At 40.1% G+C, this 25,421-nt stretch overlaps 46 non-coding genes and 7 pseudogenes across 46 annotated transcripts; all 53 read right to left on the bottom strand.

Annotated features, from left to right (window-relative positions):
- Positions 1–28: 28 nt before the first annotated feature.
- On the bottom strand, positions 29–147 carry LOC146017220 (5S ribosomal RNA). Its single transcript, XR_014450091.1, has one exon. It is a non-coding gene; the product is annotated as a 5S ribosomal RNA (ribosomal RNA).
- A 345-nt stretch (positions 148–492) lies between these two features.
- LOC146014538 (5S ribosomal RNA) lies at positions 493–611 on the bottom strand. Its single transcript, XR_014447489.1, has one exon. It is a non-coding gene; the product is annotated as a 5S ribosomal RNA (ribosomal RNA).
- Positions 612–957: 346 nt separating this feature from the next.
- LOC146010841 (5S ribosomal RNA) lies at positions 958–1,076 on the bottom strand (annotated as a pseudogene).
- A 345-nt stretch (positions 1,077–1,421) lies between these two features.
- LOC146011117 (5S ribosomal RNA) lies at positions 1,422–1,540 on the bottom strand. The gene has a single exon (XR_014444906.1). It is a non-coding gene; the product is annotated as a 5S ribosomal RNA (ribosomal RNA).
- Positions 1,541–1,885: 345 nt separating this feature from the next.
- LOC146016221 (5S ribosomal RNA) lies at positions 1,886–2,004 on the bottom strand. Its single transcript, XR_014449118.1, has one exon. It is a non-coding gene; the product is annotated as a 5S ribosomal RNA (ribosomal RNA).
- A 345-nt stretch (positions 2,005–2,349) lies between these two features.
- LOC146016803 (5S ribosomal RNA) lies at positions 2,350–2,468 on the bottom strand. The gene has a single exon (XR_014449681.1). It is a non-coding gene; the product is annotated as a 5S ribosomal RNA (ribosomal RNA).
- Positions 2,469–2,813: 345 nt separating this feature from the next.
- LOC146011103 (5S ribosomal RNA) lies at positions 2,814–2,932 on the bottom strand. The gene has a single exon (XR_014444904.1). It is a non-coding gene; the product is annotated as a 5S ribosomal RNA (ribosomal RNA).
- Positions 2,933–3,277: 345 nt separating this feature from the next.
- On the bottom strand, positions 3,278–3,396 carry LOC146015569 (5S ribosomal RNA). Its single transcript, XR_014448486.1, has one exon. It is a non-coding gene; the product is annotated as a 5S ribosomal RNA (ribosomal RNA).
- A 345-nt stretch (positions 3,397–3,741) lies between these two features.
- On the bottom strand, positions 3,742–3,860 carry LOC146017389 (5S ribosomal RNA). The gene has a single exon (XR_014450264.1). It is a non-coding gene; the product is annotated as a 5S ribosomal RNA (ribosomal RNA).
- Positions 3,861–4,205: 345 nt separating this feature from the next.
- Positions 4,206–4,324, bottom strand: LOC146011092 (5S ribosomal RNA). Its single transcript, XR_014444903.1, has one exon. It is a non-coding gene; the product is annotated as a 5S ribosomal RNA (ribosomal RNA).
- A 345-nt stretch (positions 4,325–4,669) lies between these two features.
- LOC146011080 (5S ribosomal RNA) lies at positions 4,670–4,788 on the bottom strand. The gene has a single exon (XR_014444902.1). It is a non-coding gene; the product is annotated as a 5S ribosomal RNA (ribosomal RNA).
- A 345-nt stretch (positions 4,789–5,133) lies between these two features.
- On the bottom strand, positions 5,134–5,252 carry LOC146013785 (5S ribosomal RNA). The gene has a single exon (XR_014446753.1). It is a non-coding gene; the product is annotated as a 5S ribosomal RNA (ribosomal RNA).
- Positions 5,253–5,597: 345 nt separating this feature from the next.
- LOC146011069 (5S ribosomal RNA) lies at positions 5,598–5,716 on the bottom strand. Its single transcript, XR_014444901.1, has one exon. It is a non-coding gene; the product is annotated as a 5S ribosomal RNA (ribosomal RNA).
- A 345-nt stretch (positions 5,717–6,061) lies between these two features.
- Positions 6,062–6,180, bottom strand: LOC146011058 (5S ribosomal RNA). Its single transcript, XR_014444900.1, has one exon. It is a non-coding gene; the product is annotated as a 5S ribosomal RNA (ribosomal RNA).
- Positions 6,181–6,526: 346 nt separating this feature from the next.
- Positions 6,527–6,645, bottom strand: LOC146010840 (5S ribosomal RNA; annotated as a pseudogene).
- Positions 6,646–6,990: 345 nt separating this feature from the next.
- Positions 6,991–7,109, bottom strand: LOC146011047 (5S ribosomal RNA). The gene has a single exon (XR_014444899.1). It is a non-coding gene; the product is annotated as a 5S ribosomal RNA (ribosomal RNA).
- Positions 7,110–7,454: 345 nt separating this feature from the next.
- On the bottom strand, positions 7,455–7,573 carry LOC146015778 (5S ribosomal RNA). The gene has a single exon (XR_014448688.1). It is a non-coding gene; the product is annotated as a 5S ribosomal RNA (ribosomal RNA).
- A 345-nt stretch (positions 7,574–7,918) lies between these two features.
- LOC146016792 (5S ribosomal RNA) lies at positions 7,919–8,037 on the bottom strand. Its single transcript, XR_014449670.1, has one exon. It is a non-coding gene; the product is annotated as a 5S ribosomal RNA (ribosomal RNA).
- Positions 8,038–8,382: 345 nt separating this feature from the next.
- LOC146011036 (5S ribosomal RNA) lies at positions 8,383–8,501 on the bottom strand. Its single transcript, XR_014444898.1, has one exon. It is a non-coding gene; the product is annotated as a 5S ribosomal RNA (ribosomal RNA).
- A 345-nt stretch (positions 8,502–8,846) lies between these two features.
- LOC146015285 (5S ribosomal RNA) lies at positions 8,847–8,965 on the bottom strand. Its single transcript, XR_014448211.1, has one exon. It is a non-coding gene; the product is annotated as a 5S ribosomal RNA (ribosomal RNA).
- A 345-nt stretch (positions 8,966–9,310) lies between these two features.
- LOC146011025 (5S ribosomal RNA) lies at positions 9,311–9,429 on the bottom strand. The gene has a single exon (XR_014444897.1). It is a non-coding gene; the product is annotated as a 5S ribosomal RNA (ribosomal RNA).
- Positions 9,430–9,774: 345 nt separating this feature from the next.
- Positions 9,775–9,893, bottom strand: LOC146011014 (5S ribosomal RNA). Its single transcript, XR_014444896.1, has one exon. It is a non-coding gene; the product is annotated as a 5S ribosomal RNA (ribosomal RNA).
- Positions 9,894–10,239: 346 nt separating this feature from the next.
- Positions 10,240–10,358, bottom strand: LOC146010838 (5S ribosomal RNA; annotated as a pseudogene).
- A 345-nt stretch (positions 10,359–10,703) lies between these two features.
- On the bottom strand, positions 10,704–10,822 carry LOC146011003 (5S ribosomal RNA). The gene has a single exon (XR_014444895.1). It is a non-coding gene; the product is annotated as a 5S ribosomal RNA (ribosomal RNA).
- Positions 10,823–11,167: 345 nt separating this feature from the next.
- Positions 11,168–11,286, bottom strand: LOC146016906 (5S ribosomal RNA). The gene has a single exon (XR_014449786.1). It is a non-coding gene; the product is annotated as a 5S ribosomal RNA (ribosomal RNA).
- A 345-nt stretch (positions 11,287–11,631) lies between these two features.
- On the bottom strand, positions 11,632–11,750 carry LOC146014221 (5S ribosomal RNA). The gene has a single exon (XR_014447172.1). It is a non-coding gene; the product is annotated as a 5S ribosomal RNA (ribosomal RNA).
- A 345-nt stretch (positions 11,751–12,095) lies between these two features.
- On the bottom strand, positions 12,096–12,214 carry LOC146010991 (5S ribosomal RNA). Its single transcript, XR_014444893.1, has one exon. It is a non-coding gene; the product is annotated as a 5S ribosomal RNA (ribosomal RNA).
- A 345-nt stretch (positions 12,215–12,559) lies between these two features.
- Positions 12,560–12,678, bottom strand: LOC146014725 (5S ribosomal RNA). Its single transcript, XR_014447669.1, has one exon. It is a non-coding gene; the product is annotated as a 5S ribosomal RNA (ribosomal RNA).
- A 345-nt stretch (positions 12,679–13,023) lies between these two features.
- LOC146017093 (5S ribosomal RNA) lies at positions 13,024–13,142 on the bottom strand. The gene has a single exon (XR_014449967.1). It is a non-coding gene; the product is annotated as a 5S ribosomal RNA (ribosomal RNA).
- A 345-nt stretch (positions 13,143–13,487) lies between these two features.
- LOC146016905 (5S ribosomal RNA) lies at positions 13,488–13,606 on the bottom strand. Its single transcript, XR_014449785.1, has one exon. It is a non-coding gene; the product is annotated as a 5S ribosomal RNA (ribosomal RNA).
- A 345-nt stretch (positions 13,607–13,951) lies between these two features.
- LOC146016079 (5S ribosomal RNA) lies at positions 13,952–14,070 on the bottom strand. Its single transcript, XR_014448981.1, has one exon. It is a non-coding gene; the product is annotated as a 5S ribosomal RNA (ribosomal RNA).
- Positions 14,071–14,415: 345 nt separating this feature from the next.
- Positions 14,416–14,534, bottom strand: LOC146015356 (5S ribosomal RNA). The gene has a single exon (XR_014448280.1). It is a non-coding gene; the product is annotated as a 5S ribosomal RNA (ribosomal RNA).
- Positions 14,535–14,879: 345 nt separating this feature from the next.
- On the bottom strand, positions 14,880–14,998 carry LOC146016424 (5S ribosomal RNA). Its single transcript, XR_014449316.1, has one exon. It is a non-coding gene; the product is annotated as a 5S ribosomal RNA (ribosomal RNA).
- Positions 14,999–15,343: 345 nt separating this feature from the next.
- On the bottom strand, positions 15,344–15,462 carry LOC146016963 (5S ribosomal RNA). Its single transcript, XR_014449841.1, has one exon. It is a non-coding gene; the product is annotated as a 5S ribosomal RNA (ribosomal RNA).
- A 346-nt stretch (positions 15,463–15,808) lies between these two features.
- LOC146017504 (5S ribosomal RNA) lies at positions 15,809–15,927 on the bottom strand. Its single transcript, XR_014450373.1, has one exon. It is a non-coding gene; the product is annotated as a 5S ribosomal RNA (ribosomal RNA).
- Positions 15,928–16,272: 345 nt separating this feature from the next.
- LOC146010980 (5S ribosomal RNA) lies at positions 16,273–16,391 on the bottom strand. The gene has a single exon (XR_014444892.1). It is a non-coding gene; the product is annotated as a 5S ribosomal RNA (ribosomal RNA).
- Positions 16,392–16,736: 345 nt separating this feature from the next.
- LOC146016568 (5S ribosomal RNA) lies at positions 16,737–16,855 on the bottom strand. The gene has a single exon (XR_014449456.1). It is a non-coding gene; the product is annotated as a 5S ribosomal RNA (ribosomal RNA).
- Positions 16,856–17,200: 345 nt separating this feature from the next.
- On the bottom strand, positions 17,201–17,319 carry LOC146015777 (5S ribosomal RNA). Its single transcript, XR_014448687.1, has one exon. It is a non-coding gene; the product is annotated as a 5S ribosomal RNA (ribosomal RNA).
- A 345-nt stretch (positions 17,320–17,664) lies between these two features.
- LOC146010969 (5S ribosomal RNA) lies at positions 17,665–17,783 on the bottom strand. Its single transcript, XR_014444891.1, has one exon. It is a non-coding gene; the product is annotated as a 5S ribosomal RNA (ribosomal RNA).
- A 345-nt stretch (positions 17,784–18,128) lies between these two features.
- LOC146011486 (5S ribosomal RNA) lies at positions 18,129–18,247 on the bottom strand (annotated as a pseudogene).
- Positions 18,248–18,592: 345 nt separating this feature from the next.
- LOC146016904 (5S ribosomal RNA) lies at positions 18,593–18,711 on the bottom strand. Its single transcript, XR_014449784.1, has one exon. It is a non-coding gene; the product is annotated as a 5S ribosomal RNA (ribosomal RNA).
- A 345-nt stretch (positions 18,712–19,056) lies between these two features.
- LOC146010957 (5S ribosomal RNA) lies at positions 19,057–19,175 on the bottom strand. Its single transcript, XR_014444890.1, has one exon. It is a non-coding gene; the product is annotated as a 5S ribosomal RNA (ribosomal RNA).
- A 345-nt stretch (positions 19,176–19,520) lies between these two features.
- On the bottom strand, positions 19,521–19,639 carry LOC146016567 (5S ribosomal RNA). The gene has a single exon (XR_014449455.1). It is a non-coding gene; the product is annotated as a 5S ribosomal RNA (ribosomal RNA).
- A 345-nt stretch (positions 19,640–19,984) lies between these two features.
- LOC146016903 (5S ribosomal RNA) lies at positions 19,985–20,103 on the bottom strand. The gene has a single exon (XR_014449783.1). It is a non-coding gene; the product is annotated as a 5S ribosomal RNA (ribosomal RNA).
- Positions 20,104–20,448: 345 nt separating this feature from the next.
- LOC146010945 (5S ribosomal RNA) lies at positions 20,449–20,567 on the bottom strand. Its single transcript, XR_014444889.1, has one exon. It is a non-coding gene; the product is annotated as a 5S ribosomal RNA (ribosomal RNA).
- A 345-nt stretch (positions 20,568–20,912) lies between these two features.
- Positions 20,913–21,031, bottom strand: LOC146016566 (5S ribosomal RNA). Its single transcript, XR_014449454.1, has one exon. It is a non-coding gene; the product is annotated as a 5S ribosomal RNA (ribosomal RNA).
- A 345-nt stretch (positions 21,032–21,376) lies between these two features.
- On the bottom strand, positions 21,377–21,495 carry LOC146010933 (5S ribosomal RNA). Its single transcript, XR_014444888.1, has one exon. It is a non-coding gene; the product is annotated as a 5S ribosomal RNA (ribosomal RNA).
- A 345-nt stretch (positions 21,496–21,840) lies between these two features.
- LOC146010921 (5S ribosomal RNA) lies at positions 21,841–21,959 on the bottom strand. The gene has a single exon (XR_014444887.1). It is a non-coding gene; the product is annotated as a 5S ribosomal RNA (ribosomal RNA).
- Positions 21,960–22,304: 345 nt separating this feature from the next.
- On the bottom strand, positions 22,305–22,423 carry LOC146010837 (5S ribosomal RNA; annotated as a pseudogene).
- Positions 22,424–22,768: 345 nt separating this feature from the next.
- LOC146011109 (5S ribosomal RNA) lies at positions 22,769–22,887 on the bottom strand (annotated as a pseudogene).
- A 345-nt stretch (positions 22,888–23,232) lies between these two features.
- On the bottom strand, positions 23,233–23,351 carry LOC146013772 (5S ribosomal RNA). Its single transcript, XR_014446741.1, has one exon. It is a non-coding gene; the product is annotated as a 5S ribosomal RNA (ribosomal RNA).
- Positions 23,352–23,696: 345 nt separating this feature from the next.
- On the bottom strand, positions 23,697–23,815 carry LOC146016902 (5S ribosomal RNA). Its single transcript, XR_014449782.1, has one exon. It is a non-coding gene; the product is annotated as a 5S ribosomal RNA (ribosomal RNA).
- Positions 23,816–24,160: 345 nt separating this feature from the next.
- Positions 24,161–24,279, bottom strand: LOC146011212 (5S ribosomal RNA; annotated as a pseudogene).
- Positions 24,280–25,421: the final 1,142 nt, after the last annotated feature.

The raw sequence follows: 25,421 nt of genomic DNA, 5'->3' as shown, positions 1-25,421 counted from the left end.
TAAAAACAATTTGCCAGTAATGTGAAAATACCTACAGCACCTGGTGTTCCCATGTGGTCTCCCACCCAAGTGCTAACCAGGCCCAACACTGCTTAGCTTCCAAGATCAGACGAGATTGGGCCTATCCAATGTGGTATGGCTGTAGGTGAGTTAAAGGCACTTTTTTGCCCTCTTCTACTTCTATCACCAGGTAAGCTAATACAAAAGTTTCCTAACTGTATTGGCTTACTGAAAAAAATCATGTGTTGGTAATGTAAAAAGACCTACAGGACATGATATTAGCAGGGGGTCTTAAATTAAACTACAAAAGAGGCTCAACACTGTTTAGCTGCCAAAAGCAGTTGGAATTGAGCCTAAACAGTGTGGTAAGTTTTTAGGTGATGGCTATTGTGTCTGTTTGACCTCTTCCAAATGTCTGTGCTGGCAATAAAAAGAAAAAGTTTCCAATTTAAATAGCTAGAGAATAAAAACAATTTGCCAGTAATGTGAAAAAACCTACAGCACCTGGTGTTCCCAGGTGGTCTCCCACCCAAGTACTAACCAGGCCCAACACTGCTTAGCTTCCAAGATCAGACGAGATTGGGCCTATCCAATGTGGAATGGCTGTAGGTGAGAAACAGGCACTTTTTTGCCCTCTTCTACTTCTATCACCAGGAAAGCTAATAAAAAAGTTTCCTAACTGTATTGGCTTACTTAAAAAAAATCATGTGTTGGTAATGTAAAAAGACCTACGGGACATGATATTAGCAGGGGGTCTTAAATTTAACTACTAAACAGGCTCAACACTGTTTAGCTGCCAAAAGCAGTTGGAATTGGGCCTAAACAGTGTGGTAAGTCTTTAGGTGATGGCTATTGTGTCTGTTTGACCTCTTCCAAATGTCTGTGCTGGCAATAAAAAGAAAAAGTTTCCAATATAAATAGCTAGAGAATAAAAACAATTTGCCAGTAATGTGAAAAAAATTACAGCACCTGGTGTTCCCATGTGGTCTCCCACCCAAGTACTAACCAGGCCTAACACTGCTTAGTTTCCAAGATCAGACGAGATTGGGCCTATCCAATGTGGTATGGCTGTAGGTGAGTTAAAGGCACTTTTTTGCACTCTTCTACTTCTATCACCAGGTAAGCTAATACAAAAGTTTCCTAACTGTATTGGCTTACTGAAAAAAATCATGTGTTGGTAATGTAAAAAGACCTACAGGACATGATATTAGCAGGGGGTCTTAAATTAAACTACTAAAGAGGCTCAACACTGTTTAGCTGCCAAAAGCAGTTGGAATTGGGCATAAACAGTGTGGTAAGTCTTTAGGTGATGGCTATTGTGTCTGTTTGACCTCTTCCAAATGTCTGTGCTGGCAATAAAAAGAAAATGTTTCCAATTTAAATAGCTAGAGAATAAAAACAATTTGCCAGTAATGTGAAAAAACCTACAGCACCTGGTGTTCCCATGTGGTCTCCCACCCAAGTACTAACCAGGCCCAACACTGCTTAGCTTCCAAGATCAGACGAGATTGGGCCTATCCAATGTGGTATGGCTGTAGGTGAGATACCAGCACTTTTTTGCCCTCTTCTACTTCTATCACCAAGTAAGCTAATAAAAAAGTTTCCTAACTGTATTGGCTTACTGAAAAAAATCATGTGTTGGTAATGTAAAAAGACCTACAGGACATGATATTAGCAGGGGGTCTTAAATTAAACTACTAAAGAGGCTCAACACTGTTTAGCTGCCAAAAGCAGTTGGAATTGGGCCTAAACAGTGTGGTAAGTCTTTAGGTGATGGCTATTGTGTCTGTTTGACCTCTTCCAAATGTCTGTGCTGGCAATAAAAAGAAAATGTTTCCAATTTAAATAGCTAGAGAATAAAAACAATTTGCCAGTAATGTGAAAAAACCTACAGCACCTGGTGTTCCCATGTGGTCTCCCATCCAAGTACTAACCAGGCCCAACACTGCTTAGCTTCCAGGATCAGACGAGATTGGGCCTATCCAATGTGGTATGGCTGTAGGTGAGTTAAAGCCACTTTTTTGCCCTCTTCTACTTCTATCACCAGGTAAGCTAATACAAAAGTTTCCTAACTGTATTGGCTTACTGAAAAAAATCATGTGTTGGTAATGTAAAAAGACCTACAGGACATGATATTAGCAGGGGGTCTTAAATTAAACTACTAAAGAGGCTCAACACTGTTTAGCTGCCAAAAGCAGTTGGAATTAAGCCTAAACAGTGTGGTAAGTCTTTAGGTGATGGCTATTGTGTCTGTTTGACCTCTTCCAAATGTCTGTACTGGCAATAAAAAGAAAAAGTTTCCAATTTAAATAGCTAGAGAATAAAAACAATTTGCCAGTAATGTGAAAAAACCTACAGCACCTGGTGTTCCCATGTGGTCTCCCATCCAAGTACTAACCAGGCCCAACACTGCTTAGCTTCCAAGATCAGACGAGATTGGGCCTATCCAATGTGGTATGGCTGTAGGTGAGTTAAAGCCACTTTTTTGCCCTCTTCTACTTCTATCACCAGGTAAGCTAATACAAAAGTTTCCTAACTGTATTGGCTTACTGAAAAAAATCATGTGTTGGTAATGTAAAAAGACCTACAGGACATGATATTAGCAGGGGGTCTTAAATTAAACTACTAAAGAGGCTCAACACTGTTTAGCTGCCAAAAGCAGTTGGAATTAAGCCTAAACAGTGTGGTAAGTCTTTAGGTGATGGCTATTGTGTCTGTTTGACCTCTTCCAAATGTCTGTACTGGCAATAAAAAGAAAAAGTTTCCAATTTAAATAGCTAGAGAATAAAAACAATTTGCCTGTAATGTGAAAAAACCTACAGCACCTGGTGTTCCCATGTGGTCTCCCACCCAAGTACTAACCAGGCCCAACACTGCTTAGCTTCCAAGATCAGACGAGATTGGGCCTATCCAATGTGGTATGGCTGTAGGTGAGTTAAAGCCACTTTTTTGCCCTCTTCTACTTCTATCACCAGGTAAGCTAATACAAAAGTTTCCTAACTGTATTGGCTAACTGAAAAAAATCATGTGTTGGTAATGTAAAAAGACCTACAGGACATGATATTAGCAGGGGGTCTTAAATTAAACTACAAAAGAGGCTCAACACTGTTTAGCTGCCAAAAGCAGTTGGAATTGAGCCTAAACAGTGTGGTAAGTCTTTAGGTGATGGCTATTGTGTCTGTTTGACCTCTTCCAAATGTCTGTGCTGGCAATAAAAAGAAAAAGTTTCCAATATAAATAGCTAGAGAATAAAAACGATTTGCCAGTAATGTGAAAAAACCTACAGCACCTGGTGTTCCCAGGTGGTCTCCCACCCAAGTACTAACCAGGCCCAACACTGCTTAGCTTCCAAGATCAGACGAGATTGGGCCTATCCAATTTGGTATGGCTGTAGGTGAGTTAAAGGCACTTTTTTGCCCTCTTCTACTTCTATCACCAGGTAAGCTAATACAAAAGTTTCCTAACTGTATTGGCTTACTGAAAAAAATCATGTGTTGGTAATGTAAAAAGACCTACAGGACATGATATTAGCAGGGGGTCTTAAATTAAACTACTAAAGAGGCTCAACACTGTTTAGCTGCCAAAAGCAGTTGGAATTAAGCCTAAACAGTGTGGTAAGTCTTTAGGTGATGGCTATTGTGTCTGTTTGACCTCTTCCAAATGTCTGTGCTGGCAATAAAAAGAAAAAGTTTCCAATATAAATAGCTAGAGAATAAAAACAATTTGCCAGTAATGTGAAAAAACCTACAGCACCTGGTGTTCCCATGTGGTCTCCCACCCAAGTACTAACCAGGCCCAACACTGCTAAGCTTCCAAGATCAGACGAGATTGGGCCTATCCAATGTGGTATTGCTGTAGGTGAGTTAAAGGCACTTTTTTGCACTCTTCTACTTCTATCACCAGGTAAGCTAATACAAAAGTTTCCTAACTGTATTGGCTTACTGAAAAAAATCATGTGTTGGTAATGTAAAAAGACCTACAGTACATGAGATTAGCAGGGGGTCTTAAATTAAACTACAAAAGAGGCTCAACACTGTTTAGCTGCCAAAAGCAGTTGGAATTGAGCCTAAACAGTGTGGTAAGTCTTTAGGTGATGGCTATTGTGTCTGTTTGACCTCTTCCAAATGTCTGTGCTGGCAATAAAAAGAAAAAGTTTCCAATATAAATAGCTAGAGAATAAAAACAATTTGCCAGTAATGTGAAAAAACCTACAGCACCTGGTGTTCCCATGTGGTCTCCCACCCAAGTACTAACCAGGCCCAACACTGCTTAGCTTCCAAGATCAGACGAGATTGGGCCTATCCAATGTGGTATGGCTGTAGGTGAGATACCGGCACTTTTTTGCCCTCTTCTACTTCTATCACCAAGTAAGCTAATAAAAAAGTTTCCTAACTGTATTGGCTTACTGAAAAAAATCATGTGTTGGTAATATAAAAAGACCTACAGGACATGATATTAGCAGGGGGTCTTAAATTAAACTACTAAAGAGGCTCAACACTGTTTAGCTGCCAAAAGCAGTTGGAATTGGGCCTAAACAGTGTGGTAAGTCTTTAGGTGATGGCTATTGTGTCTGTTTGACCTCTTCCAAATGTCTGTGCTGGCAATAAAAAGAAAATGTTTCCAATTTAAATAGCTAGAGAATAAAAACAATTTGCCTGTAATGTGAAAAAACCTACAGCACCTGGTGTTCCCATGTGGTCTCCCACCCAAGTACTAACCAGGCCCAACACTGCTTAGCTTCCAAGATCAGACGAGATTGGGCCTATCCAATGTGGTATGGCTGTAGGTGAGTTAAAGCCACTTTTTTGCCCTCTTCTACTTCTATCACCAGGTAAGCTAATACAAAAGTTTCCTAACTGTATTGGCTAACTGAAAAAAATCATGTGTTGGTAATGTAAAAAGACCTACAGGACATGATATTAGCAGGGGGTCTTAAATTAAACTACAAAAGAGGCTCAACACTGTTTAGCTGCCAAAAGCAGTTGGAATTGAGCCTAAACAGTGTGGTAAGTCTTTAGGTGATGGCTATTGTGTCTGTTTGACCTCTTCCAAATGTCTGTGCTGGCAATAAAAAGAAAAAGTTTCCAATATAAATAGCTAGAGAATAAAAACGATTTGCCAGTAATGTGAAAAAACCTACAGCACCTGGTGTTCCCAGGTGGTCTCCCACCCAAGTACTAACCAGGCCCAACACTGCTTAGCTTCCAAGATCAGACGAGATTGGGCCTATCCAATGTGGTATGGCTGTAGGTGAGTTAAAGGCACTTTTTTGCCCTCTTCTACTTCTATCACCAGGTAAGCTAATACAAAAGTTTCCTAACTGTATTGGCTTACTGAAAAAAATCATGTGTTGGTAATGTAAAAAGACCTACAGGACATGATATTAGCAGGGGGTCTTAAATTAAACTACTAAAGAGGCTCAACACTGTTTAGCTGCCAAAAGCAGTTGGAATTGGGCCTAAACAGTGTGGTAAGTCTTTAGGTGATGGCTATTGTGTCTGTTTGACCTCTTCCAAATGTCTGTGCTGGCAATAAAAAGAAAAAGTTTCCTATTTAAATAGCTAGAGAATAAAAACAATTTGCCAGTAATGTGAAAAAACCTACAGCACCTGGTGTTCCCATGTGGTCTCCCACCCAAGTACTAACCAGGCCCAACACTGCTTAGCTTCCAAGATCAGACGAGATTGGGCCTATCCAATGTGGTATGGCTGTAGGTGAGATACCGGCACTTTTTTGCCCTCTTCTACTTCTATCACCAAGTAAGCTAATAAAAAAGTTTCCTAACTGTATTGGCTTACTGAAAAAAATCATGTGTTGGTAATGTAAAAAGACCTACAGGACATGATATTAGCAGGGGGTCTTAAATTAAACTACTAAAGAGGCTCAACACTGTTTAGCTGCCAAAAGCAGTTGGAATTGGGCATAAACAGTGTGGTAAGTCTTTAGGTGATGGCTATTGTGTCTGTTTGACCTCTTCCAAATGTCTGTGCTGGCAATAAAAAGAAAATGTTTCCAATTTAAATAGCTAGAGAATAAAAACAATTTGCCAGTAATGTGAAAAAACCTACAGCACCTGGTGTTCCCATGTGGTCTCCCACCCAAGTACTAACCAGGCCCAACACTGCTTAGCTTCCAAGATCAGACGAGATTGGGCCTATCCAATGTGGTATGGCTGTAGGTGAGTTAAAGCCACTTTTTTGCCCTCTTCTACTTCTATCACCAGGTAAGCTAATACAAAAGTTTCCTAACTGTATTGGCTTACTGAAAAAAATCATGTGTTGGTAATGTAAAAAGACCTACAGGACATGATATTAGCAGGGGGTCTTAAATTAAACTACAAAAGAGGCTCAACACTGGTTTAGCTGCCAAAAGCAGTTGGAATTGAGCCTAAACAGTGTGGTAAGTCTTTAGGTGATGGCTATTGTGTCTGTTTGACCTCTTCCAAATGTCTGTGCTGGCAATAAAAAGAAAAAGTTTCCAATATAAATAGCTAGAGAATAAAAACAATTTGCCAGTAATGTGAAAAAAATTACAGCACCTGGTGTTCCCATGTGGTCTCCCACCCAAGTACTAACCAGGCCTAACACTGCTTAGTTTCCAAGATCAGACGAGATTGGGCCTATCCAATGTGGTATGGCTGTAGGTGAGTTAAAGCCACTTTTTTGCCCTCTTCTACTTCTATCACCAGGTAAGCTAATACAAAAGGTTCCTAACTGTATTGGCTTACTGAAAAAAATCATGTGTTGGTAATGTAAAAAGACCTACAGGACATGATATTAGCAGGGGGTCTTAAATTAAACTACAAAAGAGGCTCAACACTGTTTAGCTGCCAAAAGCAGTTGGAATTGAGCCTAAACAGTGTGGTAAGTCTTTAGGTGATGGCTATTGTGTCTGTTTGACCTCTTCCAAATGTCTGTGCTGGCAATAAAAAGAAAAAGTTTCCAATATAAATAGCTAGAGAATAAAAACAATTTGCCAGTAATGTGAAAAAACCTACAGCACCTGGTGTTCCCATGTGGTCTCCCACCCAAGTACTAACCAGGCCCAACACTGCTTAGCTTCCAAGATCAGACGAGATTGGGCCTATCCAATGTGGTATGGCTGTAGGTGAGTTAAAGGCACTTTTTTGCCCTCTTCTACTTCTATCACCAGGTAAGCTAATACAAAAGTTTCCTAACTGTATTGGCTTACTGAAAAAAATCATGTGTTGGTAATGTAAAAAGACCTACAGGACATGAGATTAGCAGGGGGTCTTAAATTAAACTACAAAAGAGGCTCAACACTGTTTAGCTGCCAAAAGCAGTTGGAATTGAGCCTAAACAGTGTGGTAAGTCTTTAGGTGATGGCTATTGTGTCTGTTTGACCTCTTCCAAATGTCTGTGCTGGCAATAAAAAGAAAAAGTTTCCAATATAAATAGCTAGAGAATAAAAACAATTTGCCAGTAATGTGAAAAAACCTACAGCACCTGGTGTTCCCATGTGGTCTCCCACCCAAGTACTAACCAGGACCAACACTGCTTAGCTTCCAAGATCAGACGAGATTGGGCCTATCCAATGTGGTATGGCTGTAGGTGAGATACCGGCACTTTTTTGCCCTCTTCTACTTCTATCACCAAGTAAGCTAATAAAAAAGTTTCCTAACTGTATTGGCTTACTGAAAAAAATCATGTGTTGGTAATGTAAAAAGACCTACAGGACATGATATTAGCAGGGGGTCTTAAATTAAACTACTAAAGAGGCTCAACACTGTTTAGCTGCCAAAAGCAGTTGGAATTGGGCCTAAACAGTGTGGTAAGTCTTTAGGTGATGGCTATTGTGTCTGTTTGACCTCTTCCAAATGTCTGTGCTGGCAATAAAAAGAAAATGTTTCCAATTTAAATAGCTAGAGAATAAAAACAATTTGCCAGTAATGTGAAAAAACCTACAGCACCTGGTGTTCCCATGTGGTCTCCCATCCAAGTACTAACCAGGCCCAACACTGCTTAGCTTCCAAGATCAGACGAGATTGGGCCTATCCAATGTGGTATGGCTGTAGGTGAGTTAAAGCCACTTTTTTGCCCTCTTCTACTTCTATCACCAGGTAAGCTAATACAAAAGTTTCCTAACTGTATTGGCTTACTGAAAAAAATCATGTGTTGGTAATGTAAAAAGACCTACAGGACATGATATTAGCAGGGGGTCTTAAATTAAACTACTAAAGAGGCTCAACACTGTTTAGCTGCCAAAAGCAGTTGGAATTAAGCCTAAACAGTGTGGTAAGTCTTTAGGTGATGGCTATTGTGTCTGTTTGACCTCTTCCAAATGTCTGTACTGGCAATAAAAAGAAAAAGTTTCCAATTTAAATAGCTAGAGAATAAAAACAATTTGCCTGTAATGTGAAAAAACCTACAGCACCTGGTGTTCCCATGTGGTCTCCCACCCAAGTACTAACCAGGCCCAACACTGCTTAGCTTCCAAGATCAGACGAGATTGGGCCTATCCAATGTGGTATGGCTGTAGGTGAGTTAAAGCCACTTTTTTGCCCTCTTCTACTTCTATCACCAGGTAAGCTAATACAAAAGTTTCCTAACTGTATTGGCTAACTGAAAAAAATCATGTGTTGGTAATGTAAAAAGACCTACAGGACATGATATTAGCAGGGGGTCTTAAATTAAACTACAAAAGAGGCTCAACACTGTTTAGCTGCCAAAAGCAGTTGGAATTGAGCCTAAACAGTGTGGTAAGTCTTTAGGTGATGGCTATTGTGTCTGTTTGACCTCTTCCAAATGTCTGTGCTGGCAATAAAAAGAAAAAGTTTCCAATATAAATAGCTAGAGAATAAAAACGATTTGCCAGTAATGTGAAAAAACCTACAGCACCTGTTGTTCCCAGGTGGTCTCCCACCGAAGTACTAACCAGGCCCAACACTGCTTAGCTTCCAAGATCAGACGAGATTGGGCCTATCCAATGTGGTATGGCTGTAGGTGAGTTAAAGGCACTTTTTTGCCCTCTTCTACTTCTATCACCAGGTAAGCTAATACAAAAGTTTCCTAACTGTATTGGCTTACTGAAAAAAATCATGTGTTGGTAATGTAAAAAGACCTACAGGACATGATATTAGCAGGGGGTCTTAAATTAAACTACTAAAGAGGCTCAACACTGTTTAGCTGCCAAAAGCAGTTGGAATTGGGCCTAAACAGTGTGGTAAGTCTTTAGGTGATGGCTATTGTGTCTGTTTGACCTCTTCCAAATGTCTGTGCTGGCAATAAAAAGAAAAAGTTTCCTATTTAAATAGCTAGAGAATAAAAACAATTTGCCAGTAATGTGAAAAAACCTACAGCACCTGGTGTTCCCATGTGGTCTCCCACCCAAGTACTAACCAGGCCCAACACTGCTTAGCTTCCAAGATCAGACGAGATTGGGCCTATCCAATGTGGTATGGCTGTAGGTGAGATACCGGCACTTTTTTGCCCTCTTCTACTTCTATCACCAAGTAAGCTAATAAAAAAGTTTCCTAACTGTATTGGCTTACTGAAAAAAATCATGTGTTGGTAATGTAAAAAGACCTACAGGACATGATATTAGCAGGGGGTCTTAAATTAAACTACTAAAGAGGCTCAACACTGTTTAGCTGCCAAAAGCAGTTGGAATTGGGCCTAAACAGTGTGGTAAGTCTTTAGGTGATGGCTATTGTGTCTGTTTGACCTCTTCCAAATGTCTGTGCTGGCAATAAAAAGAAAATGTTTCCAATTTAAATAGCTAGAGAATAAAAACAATTTGCCAGTAATGTGAAAAAACCTACAGCACCTGGTGTTCCCATGTGGTCTCCCACCCAAGTACTAACCAGGCCCAACACTGCTTAGCTTCCAAGATCAGACGAGATTGGGCCTATCCAATGTGGTATGGCTGTAGGTGAGTTAAAGCCACTTTTTTGCCCTCTTCTACTTCTATCACCAGGTAAGCTAATACAAAAGTTTCCTAACTGTATTGGCTTACTGAAAAAAATCATGTGTTGGTAATGTAAAAAGACCTACAGGACATGATATTAGCAGGGGGTCTTAAATTAAACTACAAAAGAGGCTCAACACTGGTTTAGCTGCCAAAAGCAGTTGGAATTGAGCCTAAACAGTGTGGTAAGTCTTTAGGTGATGGCTATTGTGTCTGTTTGACCTCTTCCAAATGTCTGTGCTGGCAATAAAAAGAAAAAGTTTCCAATATAAATAGCTAGAGAATAAAAACAATTTGCCAGTAATGTGAAAAAAATTACAGCACCTGGTGTTCCCATGTGGTCTCCCACCCAAGTACTAACCAGGCCTAACACTGCTTAGTTTCCAAGATCAGACGAGATTGGGCCTATCCAATGTGGTATGGCTGTAGGTGAGTTAAAGGCACTTTTTTGCCCTCTTCTACTTCTATCACCAGGTAAGCTAATACAAAAGGTTCCTAACTGTATTGGCTTACTGAAAAAAATCATGTGTTGGTAATGTAAAAAGACCTACAGGACATGATATTAGCAGGGGGTCTTAAATTAAACTACAAAAGAGGCTCAACACTGTTTAGCTGCCAAAAGCAGTTGGAATTGAGCCTAAACAGTGTGGTAAGTCTTTAGGTGATGGCTATTGTGTCTGTTTGACCTCTTCCAAATGTCTGTGCTGGCAATAAAAAGAAAAAGTTTCCAATATAAATAGCTAGAGAATAAAAACAATTTGCCAGTAATGTGAAAAAACCTACAGCACCTGGTGTTCCCATGTGGTCTCCCACCCAAGTACTAACCAGGCCCAACACTGCTTAGCTTCCAAGATCAGACGAGATTGGGCCTATCCAATGTGGTATGGCTGTAGGTGAGTTAAAGGCACTTTTTTGCCCTCTTCTACTTCTATCACCAGGTAAGCTAATACAAAAGTTTCCTAACTGTATTGGCTTACTGAAAAAAATCATGTGTTGGTAATGTAAAAAGACCTACAGGACATGATATTAGCAGGGGGTCTTAAATTAAACTACAAAAGAGGCTCAACACTGTTTAGCTGCCAAAAGCAGTTGTAATTGAGCCTAAACAGTGTGGTAAGTCTTTAGGTGATGGCTATTGTGTCTGTTTGACCTCTTCCAAATGTCTGTGCTGGCAATAAAAAGAAAAAGTTTCCAATATAAATAGCTAGAGAATAAAAACAATTTGCCAGTAATGTGAAAAAACCTACAGCACCTGGTGTTCCCATGTGGTCTCCAACCCAAGTACTAACCAGGCCCAACACTGCTTAGCTTCCAAGATCAGACGAGATTGGGCCTATCCAATGTGGTATGGCTGTAGGTGAGATACCGGCACTTTTTTGCCCTCTTCTACTTCTATCACCAAGTAAGCTAATAAAAAAGTTTCCTAACTGTATTGGCTTACTGAAAAAAATCATGTGTTGGTAATGTAAAAAGACCTACAGGACATGATATTAGCAGGGGGTCTTAAATTAAACTACTAAAGAGGCTCAACACTGTTTAGCTGCCAAAAGCAGTTGGAATTGGGCCTAAACAGTGTGGTAAGTCTTTAGGTGATGGCTATTGTGTCTGTTTGACCTCTTCCAAATGTCTGTGCTGGCAATAAAAAGAAAATGTTTCCAATTTAAATAGCTAGAGAATAAAAACAATTTGCCAGTAATGTGAAAAAACCTACAGCACCTGGTGTTCCCATGTGGTCTCCCACCCAAGTACTAACCAGGCCCAACACTGCTTAGCTTCCAAGATCAGACGAGATTGGGCCTAACCAATGTGGTATGGCTGTAGGTGAGTTAAAGCCACTTTTTTGCCCTCTTCTACTTCTATCACCAGGTAAGCTAATACAAAAGTTTCCTAACTGTATTGGCTTACTGAAAAAAATCATGTGTTGGTAATGTAAAAAGACCTACAGGACATGATATTAGCAGGGGGTCTTAAATTAAACTACAAAAGAGGCTCAACACTGTTTAGCTGCCAAAAGCAGTTGGAATTGAGCCTAAACAGTGTGGTAAGTCTTTAGGTGATGGCTATTGTGTCTGTTTGACCTCTTCCAAATGTCTGTGCTGGCAATAAAAAGAAAAAGTTTCCAATATAAATAGCTAGAGAATAAAAACAATTTGCCAGTAATGTGAAAAAACCTACAGCACCTGGTGTTCCCATGTGGTCTCCCACCCAAGTACTAACCAGGCCCAACACTGCTTAGCTTCCAAGATCAGACGAGATTGGGCCTATCCAATGTGGTATGGCTGTAGGTGAGTTAAAGGCACTTTTTTGCCCTCTTCTACTTCTATCACCAGGTAAGCTAATACAAAAGTTTCCTAACTGTATTGGCTTACTGAAAAAAATCATGTGTTGGTAATGTAAAAAGACCTACAGGACATGATATTAGCAGGGGGTCTTAAATTAAACTACAAAAGAGGCTCAACACTGTTTAGCTGCCAAAAGCAGTTGTAATTGAGCCTAAACAGTGTGGTAAGTCTTTAGGTGATGGCTATTGTGTCTGTTTGACCTCTTCCAAATGTCTGTGCTGGCAATAAAAAGAAAAAGTTTCCAATATAAATAGCTAGAGAATAAAAACTATTTGCCAGTAATGTGAAAAAACCTACAGCACCTAGTGTTCCCAGGTGGTCTCCCACCCAAGTACTAACCAGGCCCAACACTGCTTAGCTTCCAAGATCAGACGAGATTGGGCCTATCCAATGTGGTATGGCTGTAGGTGAGTTAAAGCCACTTTTTTGCCCTCTTCTACTTCTATCACCAGGTAAGCTAATAAAAAAGTTTCCTAACTGTATTGGCTTACTGAAAAAAATCATGTGTTGGTAATGTAAAAAGACCTACAGGACATGATATTAGCAGGGGGTCTTAAATTAAACTACTAAAGAGGCTCAACACTGTTTAGCTGCTAAAAGCAGTTGGGATTGGGCCTAAACAGTGTGGTAAGTCTTTAGGTGATGGCTATTGTGTCTGTTTGACCTCTTCCAAATGTCTGTGCTGGCAATAAAAAGAAAAAGTTTCCTATTTAAATAGCTAGAGAATAAAAACAATTTGCCAGTAATGTGAAAAAACCTACAGCACCTGGTGTTCCCAGGTGGTCTCCCACCCAAGTACTAACCAGGCCCAACACTGCTAAGCTTCCAAGATCAGACGAGATTGGGCCTATCCAATGTGGTATTGCTGTAGGTGAGTTAAAGGCACTTTTTTGCACTCTTCTACTTCTATCACCAGGTAAGCTAATACAAAAGTTTCCTAACTGTATTGGCTTACTGAAAAAAACCATGTGTTGGTAATGTAAAAAGACCTACAGGACATGATATTAGCAGGGGGTCTTAAATTAAACTACAAAAGAGGCTCAACACTGTTTAGCTGCCAAAAGCAGTTGGAATTGGGCCTAAACAGTGTGGTAAGTCTTTAGGTGATGGCTATTATGTCTGTTTGACCTCTTCCAAATGTCTGTATTGGCAATAAAAAGAAAAAGTTTCCAATTTAAATAGCTAGAGAATAAAAACAATTTGCCTGTAATGTGAAAAAACCTACAGCACCTGGTGTTCCCATGTGGTCTCCAACCCAAGTACTAACCAGGCCCAACACTGCTTAGCTTCCAAGATCAGACGAGATTGGGCCTATCCAATGTGGTATGGCTGTAGGTGAAATACAGGCACTTTTTTGCCCTCTTCTACTTCTATCACCAGGTAAGCTAATACAAAAGTTTCCTAACTGTATTGGCTTACTGAAAAAAATCATGTGTTGGTAATGTAAAAAGACCTACAGGACATGATATTAGCAGGGGGTCTTAAATTAAACTACAAAAGAGGCTCAACACTGTTTAGCTGCCAAAAGCAGTTGGAATTGAGCCTAAACAATGTGGTAAGTCTTTAGGTGATGGCTATTGTGTCTGTTTGACCTCTTCCAAATGTCTGTGCTGGCAATAAAAAGAAAAAGTTTCCAATTTAAATAGCTAGAGAATAAAAACAATTTGCCAGTAATGTGAAAAAACCTACAGCACCTGGTGTTCCCATGTGGTCTCCCACCCAAGTACTAACCAGGCCCAACACTGCTTAGCTTCCAAGATCAGACGAGATTGGGCCTATCCAATGTGGTATGGATGTAGGTGAGTTAAAGGCACTTTTTTGCCCTCTTCTACTTCTATCACCAGGTAAGCTAATACAAAAGTTTCCTAACTGTATTGGCTTACTGAAAAAAATCATGTGTTGGTAATGTAAAAAGACCTACAGGACATGATATTAGCAGGGGGTCTTAAATTAAACTACAAAAGAGGCTCAACACTGTTTAGCTGCCAAAAGCAGTTGGAATTGAGCCTAAACAATGTGGTAAGTCTTTAGGTGATGGCTATTGTGTCTGTTTGACCTCTTCCAAATGTCTGTGCTGGCAATAAAAAGAAAAAGTTTCCAATTTAAATAGCTAGAGAATAAAAACAATTTGCCTGTAATGTGAAAAAACCTACAGCACCTGGTGTTTCCAGGTGGTCTCCCACCCAAGTACTAACCAGGCCCAACACTGCTTAGCTTCCAAGATCAGACGAGATTGGGCCTATCCAATGTGGTATGGCTGTAGGTGAGATACAGTCACTTTTTTGCCCTCTTCTACTTCTATCACCAGGTAAGCTAATACAAAAGTTTCCTAACTGTATTGGCTTACTGAAAAAAATCATGTGTTGGTAATGTAAAAAGACCTACAGTACATGATATTAGCAGGGGGTCTTAAATTAAACTACAAAAGAGGCTCAACACTGTTTAGCTGCCAAAAGCAGTTGGAATTGAGCCTAAACAGTGTGGTAAGTCTTTAGGTGATGGCTATTGTGTCTGTTTGACCTCTTCCAAATGTCTGTGCTGGCAATAAAAAGAAAAAGTTTCCAATATAAATAGCTAGAGAATAAAAACAATTTGCCAGTAATGTGAAAAAACCTACAGCACCTGGTGTTCCCATGTGGTCTCCCACCCAAGTACTAACCAGGCCCAACACTGCTCAGCTTCCAAGATCAGACGAGATTGGGCCTATCCAATGTGGTATGGCTGTAGGTGAGTTAAAGCAACTTTTTAGCCCCCTTCTACTTCTATCACCAGGTAAGCTAATACAAAAGTTTCCTAACTGTATTGGCTTACTGAAAAAAATCATGTGTTGGTAATGTAAAAAGACCTACAGGACATGATATTAGCAGGGGGTCTTAAATTAAACTACTAAAGAGGTTCAACACTGTTTAGCTGCCAAAAGCAGTTGGAATTGGGCCTAAACAGTGTGGTAAGTCTTTAGGTGATGGCTATTGTGTCTGTTTGACCTCTTCCAAATGTCTGTGCTGGCAATAAAAAGAAAAAGTTTCCAATTTAAATAGCTAGAGAATAAAAACAATTTGCCTGTAATGTGAAAAAACCTACAGCACCTGGTGTTCCCATGTGGTCTCCCACCCAAGTACTAACCAGGCCCAACACTGCTTAGCTTCCAAGATCAGACGAGATTGGGCCAATCCAATGTGGTATGGATGTAGGTGAGTTAAAAGCACTATTTTTGCCCTCTTCTACTTCTATCACCAGGTAAGCTAATACAAAAGTTTCCTAACTGTATTGGCTTACTGAAAAAAATCATGTGTTGGTAATGTAAAAAGACCTACAGGACATGATATTAGCAGGGGGTCTTAAATTAAACTACAAAAGAGGCTCAACACTGTTTAGCTGCCAAAAGCAGTTGGAATTGAGCCTAAACAGTGTGGTAAGTCTTTAGGTGATGGCTATTGTGTCTGTTTGACCTCTTCCAAATGTCTGTGCTGGCAATAAAAAGAAAAAGTTTCCAATATAAATAGCTAGAGAATAAAAACAATTTGCCTGTAATGTGAAAAAACCTACAGCACCTGGTGTTCCCATGTGGTCTCCAACCCAAGTACTAACCAGGCCCAACACTGCTTAGCTTCCAAGATCAGACGAGATTGGGCCTATCCAACGTGGTATGGCTGTAGGTGAAATACAGGCACTTTTTTGCCCTCTTCTACTTCTATCACCAGGTAAGCTAATGAAAAAGTTTCCTAACTGTATTGGCTTACTGAAAAAAATCATGTGTTGGTAATGTAAAAAGACCTACAGGACATGATATTAGCAGGGGGTCTTAAATTAAACTACTAAAGAGGCTCAACACTGTTTAGCTGCCAAAAGCAGTTGGAATTAAGCCTAAACAGTGTGGTAAGTCTTTAGGTGATGGCTATTGTGTCTGTTTGACCTCTTCCAAATGTCTGTACTGGCAATAAAAAGAAAAAGTTTCCAATTTAAATAGCTAGAGAATAAAAACAATTTGCCTGTAATGTGAAAAAACCTACAGCACCTGGTGTTCCCATGTGGTCTCCCACCCAAGTACTAACCAGGCCCAACACTGCTTAGCTTCCAAGATCAGACGAGATTGGGCCTATCCAATGTGGTATGGCTGTAGGTGAGTTAAAGCCACTTTTTTGCCCTCTTCTACTTCTATCACCAGGTAAACTAATACAAAAGTTTCCTAACTGTATTGGCTAACTGAAAAAAATCATGTGTTGGTAATGTAAAAAGACCTACAGGACATGATATTAGCAGGGGGTCTTAAATTAAACTACAAAAGAGGCTCAACACTGTTTAGCTGCCAAAAGCAGTTGGAATTGAGCCTAAACAGTGTGGTAAGTCTTTAGGTGATGGCTATTGTGTCTGTTTGACCTCTTCCAAATGTCTGTGCTGGCAATAAAAAGAAAAAGTTTCCAATATAAATAGCTAGAGAATAAAAACAATTTGCCAGTAATGTGAAAAACCCTACAGCACCTGTTGTTCCCAGGTGGTCTCCCACCCAAGTACTAACCAGGCCCAACACTGCTTAGCTTCCAAGATCAGACGAGATTGGGCCTATCCAATGTGGTATGGCTGTAGGTGAGTTAAAGCCACTTTTTTGCCCTCTTCTACTTCTATCACCAGGTAAGCTAATACAAAAGTTTCCTAACTGTATTGGCTTACTGAAAAAAATCATGTGTTGGTAATGTAAAAAGACCTACAGGACATGATATTAGCAGGGGGTCTTAAATTAAACTACTAAAGAGGCTCAACACTGTTTAGCTGCCAAAAGCAGTTGGAATTGGGCCTAAACAGTGTGGTAAGTCTTTAGGTGATGGCTATTGTGTCTGTTTGACCTCTTCCAAATGTCTGTGCTGGCAATAAAAAGAAAAAGTTTCCTATTTAAATAGCTAGAGAATAAAAACAATTTGCCAGTAATGTGAAAAAACCTACAGCACCTGGTGTTCCCATGTGGTCTCCCACCCAAGTACTAACCAGGACCAACACTGCTTAGCTTCCAAGATCAGACGAGATTGGGCCTATCCAATGTGGTATGGCTGTAGGTGAGATACCGGCACTTTTTTGCCCTCTTCTACTTCTATCACCAAGTAAGCTAATAAAAAAGTTTCCTAACTGTATTGGCTTACTGAAAAAAATCATGTGTTGGTAATGTAAAAAGACCTACAGGACATGATATTAGCAGGGGGTCTTAAATTAAACTACTAAAGAGGCTCAACACTGTTTAGCTGCCAAAAGCAGTTGGAATTGGGCCTAAACAGTGTGGTAAGTCTTTAGGTGATGGCTATTGTGTCTGTTTGACCTCTTCCAAATGTCTGTGCTGGCAATAAAAAGAAAATGTTTCCAATTTAAATAGCTAGAGAATAAAAACAATTTGCCAGTAATGTGAAAAAACCTACAGCACCTGGTGTTCCCATGTGGTCTCCCACCCAAGTACTAACCAGGCCCAACACTGCTTAGCTTCCAAGATCAGACGAGATTGGGCCTATCCAATGTGGTATGGCTGTAGGTGAGTTAAAGCCACTTTTTTGCCCTCTTCTACTTCTATCACCAGGTAAGCTAATACAAAAGTTTCCTAACTGTATTGGCTTACTGAAAAAAATCATGTGTTGGTAATGTAAAAAGACCTACAGGACATGATATTAGCAGGGGGTCTTAAATTAAACTACAAAAGAGGCTCAACACTGTTTAGCTGCCAAAAGCAGTTGGAATTGAGCCTAAACAGTGTGGTAAGTCTTTAGGTGATGGCTATTGTGTCTGTTTGACCTCTTCCAAATGTCTGTGCTGGCAATAAAAAGAAAAAGTTTCCAATATAAATAGCTAGAGAATAAAAACAATTTGCCAGTAATGTGAAAAAAATTACAGCACCTGGTGTTCCCATGTGGTCTCCCACCCAAGTACTAACCAGGACTAACACTGCTTAGTTTCCAAGATCAGACGAGATTGGGCCTATCCAATGTGCTATGGCTGTAGGTGAGTTAAAGGCACTTTTTTGCCCTCTTCTACTTCTATCACCAGGTAAGCTAATACAAAAGGTTCCTAACTGTATTGGCTTACTGAAAAAAATCATGTGTTGGTAATGTAAAAAGACCTATAGGACATGATATTAGCAGGGGGTCTTAAATTAAACTACAAAAGAGGCTCAACACTGTTTAGCTGCCAAAAGCAGTTGGAATTGAGCCTAAACAGTGTGGTAAGTCTTTAGGTGATGGCTATTGTGTCTGTTTGACCTCTTCCAAATGTCTGTGCTGGCAATAAAAAGAAAAAGTTTCCAATATAAATAGCTAGAGAATAAAAACAATTTGCCTGTAATGTGAAAAAACCTACAGCACCTGGTGTTCCCATGTGGTCTCCAACCCAAGTACTAACCAGGCCCAACACTGCTTAGCTTCCAAGATCAGACGAGATTGGGCCTATCCAATGTGGTATGGCTGTAGGTGAAATACAGGCACTTTTTTGCCCTCTTCTACTTCTATCACCAGGTAAGCTAATGAAAAAGTTTCCTAACTGTATTGGCTTACTGAAAAAAATCATGTGTTGGTAATGTAAAAAGACCTACAGGACATGATATTAGCAGGGGGTCTTAAATTAAACTACTAAAGAGGCTCAACACTGTTTAGCTGCCAAAAGCAGTTGGAATTAAGCCTAAACAGTGTGGTAAGTCTTTAGGTGATGGCTATTGTGTCTGTTTGACCTCTTCCAAATGTCTGTACTGGCAATAAAAAGAAAAAGTTTCCAATTTAAATAGCTAGAGAATAAAAACAATTTGCCTGTAATGTGAAAAAACCTACAGCACCTGGTGTTCCCATGTGGTCTCCCACCCAAGTACTAACCAGGCCCAACACTGCTTAGCTTCCAAGATCAGACGAGATTGGGCCTATCCAATGTGGTATGGCTGTAGGTGAGTTAAAGCCACTTTTTTGCCCTCTTCTACTTCTATCACCAGGTAAGCTAATACAAAAGTTTCCTAACTGTATTGGCTAACTGAAAAAAATCATGTGTTGGTAATGTAAAAAGACCTACAGGACATGATATTAGCAGGGGGTCTTAAATTAAACTACAAAAGAGGCTCAACACTGTTTAGCTGCCAAAAGCAGTTGGAATTGAGCCTAAACAGTGTGGTAAGTCTTTAGGTGATGGCTATTGTGTCTGTTTGACCTCTTCCAAATGTCTGTGCTGGCAATAAAAAGAAAAAGTTTCCAATATAAATAGCTAGAGAATAAAAACAATTTGCCAGTAATGTGAAAAACCCTACAGCACCTGTTGTTCCCAGGTGGTCTCCCACCCAAGTACTAACCAGGCCCAACACTGCTTAGCTTCCAAGATCAGACGAGATTGGGCCTATCCAATGTGGTATGGCTGTAGGTGAGTTAAAGCCACTTTTTTGCCCTCTTCTACTTCTATCACCAGGTAAGCTAATAAAAAAGTTTCCTAACTGTATTGGCTTACTGAAAAAAATCATGTGTTGGTAATGTAAAAAGACCTACAGGACATGATATTAGCAGGGGGTCTTAAATTAAACTACAAAAGAGGCTCAACACTGTTTAGCTGCCAAAAGCAGTTGGAATTGAGCCTAAACAGTGTGGTAAGTCTTTAGGTGATGGCTATTGTGTCTGTTTGACCTCTTCCAAATGTCTGTGCTGGCAATAAAAAGAAAAAGTTTCCAATATAAATAGCTAGAGAATAAAAACAATTTGCCTGTAATGTGAAAAAACCTACAGCACCTGGTGTTCCCATGTGGTCTCCAACCCAAGTACTAACCAGGCCCAACACTGCTTAGCTTCCAAGATCAGACGAGATTGGGCCTATCCAATGTGGTATGGCTGTAGGTGAAATACAGGCACTTTTTTGCCCTCTTCTACTTCTATCACCAGGTAAGCTAATGAAAAAGTTTCCTAACTGTATTGGCTTACTGAAAAAAATCATGTGTTGGTAATGTAAAAAGACCTACAGGACATGATATTAGCAGGGGGTCTTAAATTAAACTACTAAAGAGGCTCAACACTGTTTAGCTGCCAAAAGCAGTTGGAATTAAGCCTAAACAGTGTGGTAAGTCTTTAGGTGATGGCTATTGTGTCTGTTTGACCTCTTCCAAATGTCTGTACTGGCAATAAAAAGAAAAAGTTTCCAATTTAAATAGCTAGAGAATAAAAACAATTTGCCTGTAATGTGAAAAAACCTACAGCACCTGGTGTTCCCATGTGGTCTCCCACCCAAGTACTAACCAGGCCCAACACTGCTTAGCTTCCAAGATCAGACGAGATTGGGCCTATCCAATGTGGTATGGCTGTAGGTGAGTTAAAGCCACTTTTTTGCCCTCTTCTACTTCTATCACCAGGTAAGCTAATACAAAAGTTTCCTAACTGTATTGGCTAACTGAAAAAAATCATGTGTTGGTAATGTAAAAAGACCTACAGGACATGATATTAGCAGGGGGTCTTAAATTAAACTACAAAAGAGGCTCAACACTGTTTAGCTGCCAAAAGCAGTTGGAATTGAGCCTAAACAGTGTGGTAAGTCTTTAGGTGATGGCTATTGTGTCTGTTTGACCTCTTCCAAATGTCTGTGCTGGCAATAAAAAGAAAAAGTTTCCAATATAAATAGCTAGAGAATAAAAACAATTTGCCAGTAATGTGAAAAACCCTACAGCACCTGTTGTTCCCAGGTGGTCTCCCACCCAAGTACTAACCAGGCCCAACACTGCTTAGCTTCCAAGATCAGACGAGATTGGGCCTATCCAATGTGGTATGGCTGTAGGTGAGTTAAAGCCACTTTTTTGCCCTCTTCTACTTCTATCACCAGGTAAGCTAATACAAAAGTTTCCTAACTGTATTGGCTTACTGAAAAAAATCATGTGTTGGTAATGTAAAAAGACCTACAGGACATGATATTAGCAGGGGGTCTTAAATTAAACTACTAAAGAGGCTCAACACTGTTTAGCTGCCAAAAGCAGTTGGAATTGGGCCTAAACAGTGTGGTAAGTCTTTAGGTGATGGCTATTGTGTCTGTTTGACCTCTTCCAAATGTCTGTGCTGGCAATAAAAAGAAAAAGTTTCCTATTTAAATAGCTAGAGAATAAAAACAATTTGCCAGTAATGTGAAAAAACCTACAGCACCTGGTGTTCCCATGTGGTCTCCCACCCAAGTACTAACCAGGCCCAACACTGCTTAGCTTCCAAGATCAGACGAGATTGGGCCTATCCAATGTGGTATGGCTGTAGGTGAGATACCGCCACTTTTTTGCCCTCTTCTACTTCTATCACCAAGTAAGCTAATAAAAAAGTTTCCTAACTGTATTGGCTTACTGAAAAAAATCATGTGTTGGTAATGTAAAAAGACCTACAGGACATGATATTAGCAGGGGGTCTTAAATTAAACTACTAAAGAGGCTCAACACTGTTTAGCTGCCAAAAGCAGTTGGAATTGGGCCTAAACAGTGTGGTAAGTCTTTAGGTGATGGCTATTGTGTCTGTTTGACCTCTTCCAAATGTCTGTGCTGGCAATAAAAAGAAAATGTTTCCAATTTAAATAGCTAGAGAATAAAAACAATTTGCCAGTAATGTGAAAAAACCTACAGCACCTGGTGTTCCCATGTGGTCTCCCACCCAAGTACTAACCAGGCCCAACACTGCTTAGCTTCCAAGATCAGACGAGATTGGGCCTATCCAATGTGGTATGGCTGTAGGTGAGTTAAAGCCACTTTTTTGCCCTCTTCTACTTCTATCACCAGGTAAGCTAATACAAAAGTTTCCTAACTGTATTGGCTTACTGAAAAAAATCATGTGTTGGTAATGTAAAAAGACCTACAGGACATGATATTAGCAGGGGGTCTTAAATTAAACTACAAAAGAGGCTCAACACTGTTTAGCTGCCAAAAGCAGTTGGAATTGAGCCTAAACAGTGTGGTAAGTCTTTAGGTGATGGCTATTGTGTCTGTTTGACCTCTTCCAAATGTCTGTGCTGGCAATAAAAAGAAAAAGTTTCCAATATAAATAGCTAGAGAATAAAAACAATTTGCCAGTAATGTGAAAAAAATTACAGCACCTGGTGTTCCCATGTGGTCTCCCACCCAAGTACTAACCAGGCCTAACACTGCTTAGTTTCCAAGATCAGACGAGATTGGGCCTATCCAATGTGGTATGGCTGTAGGTGAGTTAAAGGCACTTTTTTGCCCTCTTCTACTTCTATCACCAGGTAAGCTAATACAAAAGGTTCCTAACTGTATTGGCTTACTGAAAAAAATCATGTGTTGGTAATGTAAAAAGACCTACAGGACATGATATTAGCAGGGGGTCTTAAATTAAACTACAAAAGAGGCTCAACACTGTTTAGCTGCCAAAAGCAGTTGGAATTGAGCCTAAACAGTGTGGTAAGTCTTTAGGTGATGGCTATTGTCTCTGTTTGACCTCTTCCAAATGTCTGTGCTGGCAATAAAAAGAAAAAGTTTCCAATATAAATAGCTAGAGAATAAAAACAATTTGCCAGTAATGTGAAAAAACCTACAGCACCTGGTGTTCCCATGTGGTCTCAAACCCAAGTACTAACCAGGCCCAACACTGCTTAGCTTCCAAGATCAGACGAGATTGGGCCTATCCAATGTGGTATGGCTGTAGGTGAGTTAAAGGCACTTTTTTGCCCTCTTCTACTTCTATCACCAGGTAAGCTAATACAAAAGTTTCCTAACTGTATTGGCTTACTGAAAAAAATCATGTGTTGGTAATGTAAAAAGACCTACAGGACATGATATTAGCAGGGGGTCTTAAATTAAACTACAAAAGAGGCTCAACACTGTTTAGCTGCCAAAAGCAGTTGTAATTGAGCCTAAACAGTGTGGTAAGTCTTTAGGTGATGGCTATTGTGTCTGTTTGACCTCTTCCAAATGTCTGTGCTGGCAATAAAAAGAAAAAGTTTCCAATATAAATAGCTAGAGAATAAAAACAATTTGCCAGTAATGTGAAAAAACCTACAGCACCTGGTGTTCCCAGGTGGTCTCCCACCCAAGTACTAACCAGGCCCAACACTGCTTAGCTTCCAAGATCAGACGAGATTGGGCCTATCCAATGTGGTATGGCTGTAGGTGAGTTAAAGCCACTTTTTTGCCCTCTTCTACTTCTATCACCAGGTAAGCTAATACAAAAGTTTCCTAACTGTATTGGCTTACTGAAAAAAATCATGTGTTGGTAATGTAAAAAGACCTACAGGACATGATATTAGCAGGGGGTCTTAAATTAAACTACAAAAGAGGCTCAACACTGTTTAGCTGCCAAAAGCAGTTGGAATTGGGCCTAAACAGTGTGGTAAGTCTTTAGGTGATGGCTATTATGTCTGTTTGACCTCTTCCAAATGTCTGTATTGGCAATAAAAAGAAAAAGTTTCCAATTTAAATAGCTAGAGAATAAAAACAATTTGCCTGTAATGTGAAAAAACCTACAGCACCTGGTGTTCCCATGTGGTCTCCAACCCAAGTACTAACCAGGCCCAACACTGCTTAGCTTCCAAGATCAGACGAGATTGGGCCTATCCAATGTGGTATGGCTGTAGGTGAAATACAGGCACTTTTTTGCCCTCTTCTACTTCTATCACCAGGTAAGCTAATACAAAAGTTTCCTAACTGTATTGGCTTACTGAAAAAAATCATGTGTTGGTAATGTAAAAAGACCTACAGGACATGATATTAGCAGGGGGTCTTAAATTAAACTACAAAAGAGGCTCAACACTGTTTAGCTGCCAAAAGCAGTTGGAATTGAGCCTAAACAGTGTGGTAAGTCTTTAGGTGATGGCTATTGTGTCTGTTTGACCTCTTCCAAATGTCTGTGCTGGCAATAAAAAGAAAAAGTTTCCAATTTAAATAGCTAGAGAATAAAAACAATTTGCCAGTAATGTGAAAAAACCTACAGCACCTGGTGTTCCCATGTGGTCTCCCACCCAAGTACTAACCAGGCACAACACTGCTAAGCTTCCAAGATCAGACGAGATTGGGCCTATCCAATGTGGTATTGCTGTAGGTGAGTTAAAGGCTACACCATTCAAAATAGGCAGGCTTTAGCATATGCAGTTAGGCCCTGTAGGATGATTTTAGCTAAAAAGTGCCCCAAACACTCAAACGGGCTTGTATCTGGGAAGGGAAAATATGGGAAACATGACTTAGTCACCAAATGATACACTGTATGCCATGTTTCCAAATTTTTATGCACAGTGGTTACAGTATGAAGCGAATGCATGTGAAAATACAAAGGTGCATTGCATTAAACAAGTCCAATGAGCGTCCCAAAATGGCCGGCCTGCCTGCTTTTATCCATCAATTGTTCTAAATTTTTCATTACCCAATGAGCTGAGGTGTAGTCTTAGCCAGTGGTACCATCAGGGAGGTGTGTAAAGCACTTTAGGCTAGACAGCCAATCAGCTGCCAGCTTCCATCTGTCAATCAAATACAGCAGCCAATCAGAAAGCTGCCCATTGATCAGCAGGCCCTTTGTGACATCACAGACAGACCCTCAGAACTATCTGTGCATGTCTAATGGCTGGCTTTCAGTTGGGCGGGTGGGTGGCAGAGGGAGGGGATGTCTGTCTCGTTTCTCCTGAAAATTGAGGTTTTTCTGCGTTTACGGGAAAAGTTGAGGTCCGACGCGCAAAAGTGGGGTATCGTAGAAATCACCTTTTAAAGACGCACATTTCTGGCCCCCCAAAAATGGGCATTTCAAATGAGAAATGAGTCCTATGAACAAAATAGGGTGAATAAGTATGTATTTCAGGGGTGAGTTAGCAGGTTATTGGGGAAGTAAATCTTGATATTTTTGGAGGTTGCAGGGGCAACTACACCATTCAAAAAAGGCAGGCTTTAGCATATGCAGTTAGGCCCTGTAGGATGATTTTAGCTAAAAAGTGCCCCAAACACTCAAACGGGCTTGTATCTGGGAAGGGAAAATATAGGAAACATGACTTAGACACCAAATGATACACTGTATGCCATGTTTCCAAATTTTTATGCACAGTGGTTACAGCATGAAGCGAATGCATGTGAAAATACAAAGGTGCATTGCATTAAACAAGTCCAATGAGCGTCCCAAAATGGCCGGCCTGCCTGCTTTCATCCATCAATTGTTCTAAATTTTTCATTACCCAATGAGCTGAGGTGGAGTCTTAGCCAGT

This window comes from Crinia signifera, chromosome 6 (genome assembly GCF_055691185.1).
Source record: "Crinia signifera chromosome 6, ASM5569118v1, whole genome shotgun sequence".
NCBI classification, from domain to species: Eukaryota; Metazoa; Chordata; class Amphibia; order Anura; family Myobatrachidae; genus Crinia; species Crinia signifera.
Note: the sequence above shows the minus strand (reverse complement) of the source record. Positions and strands in the feature narration are given on the sequence as shown.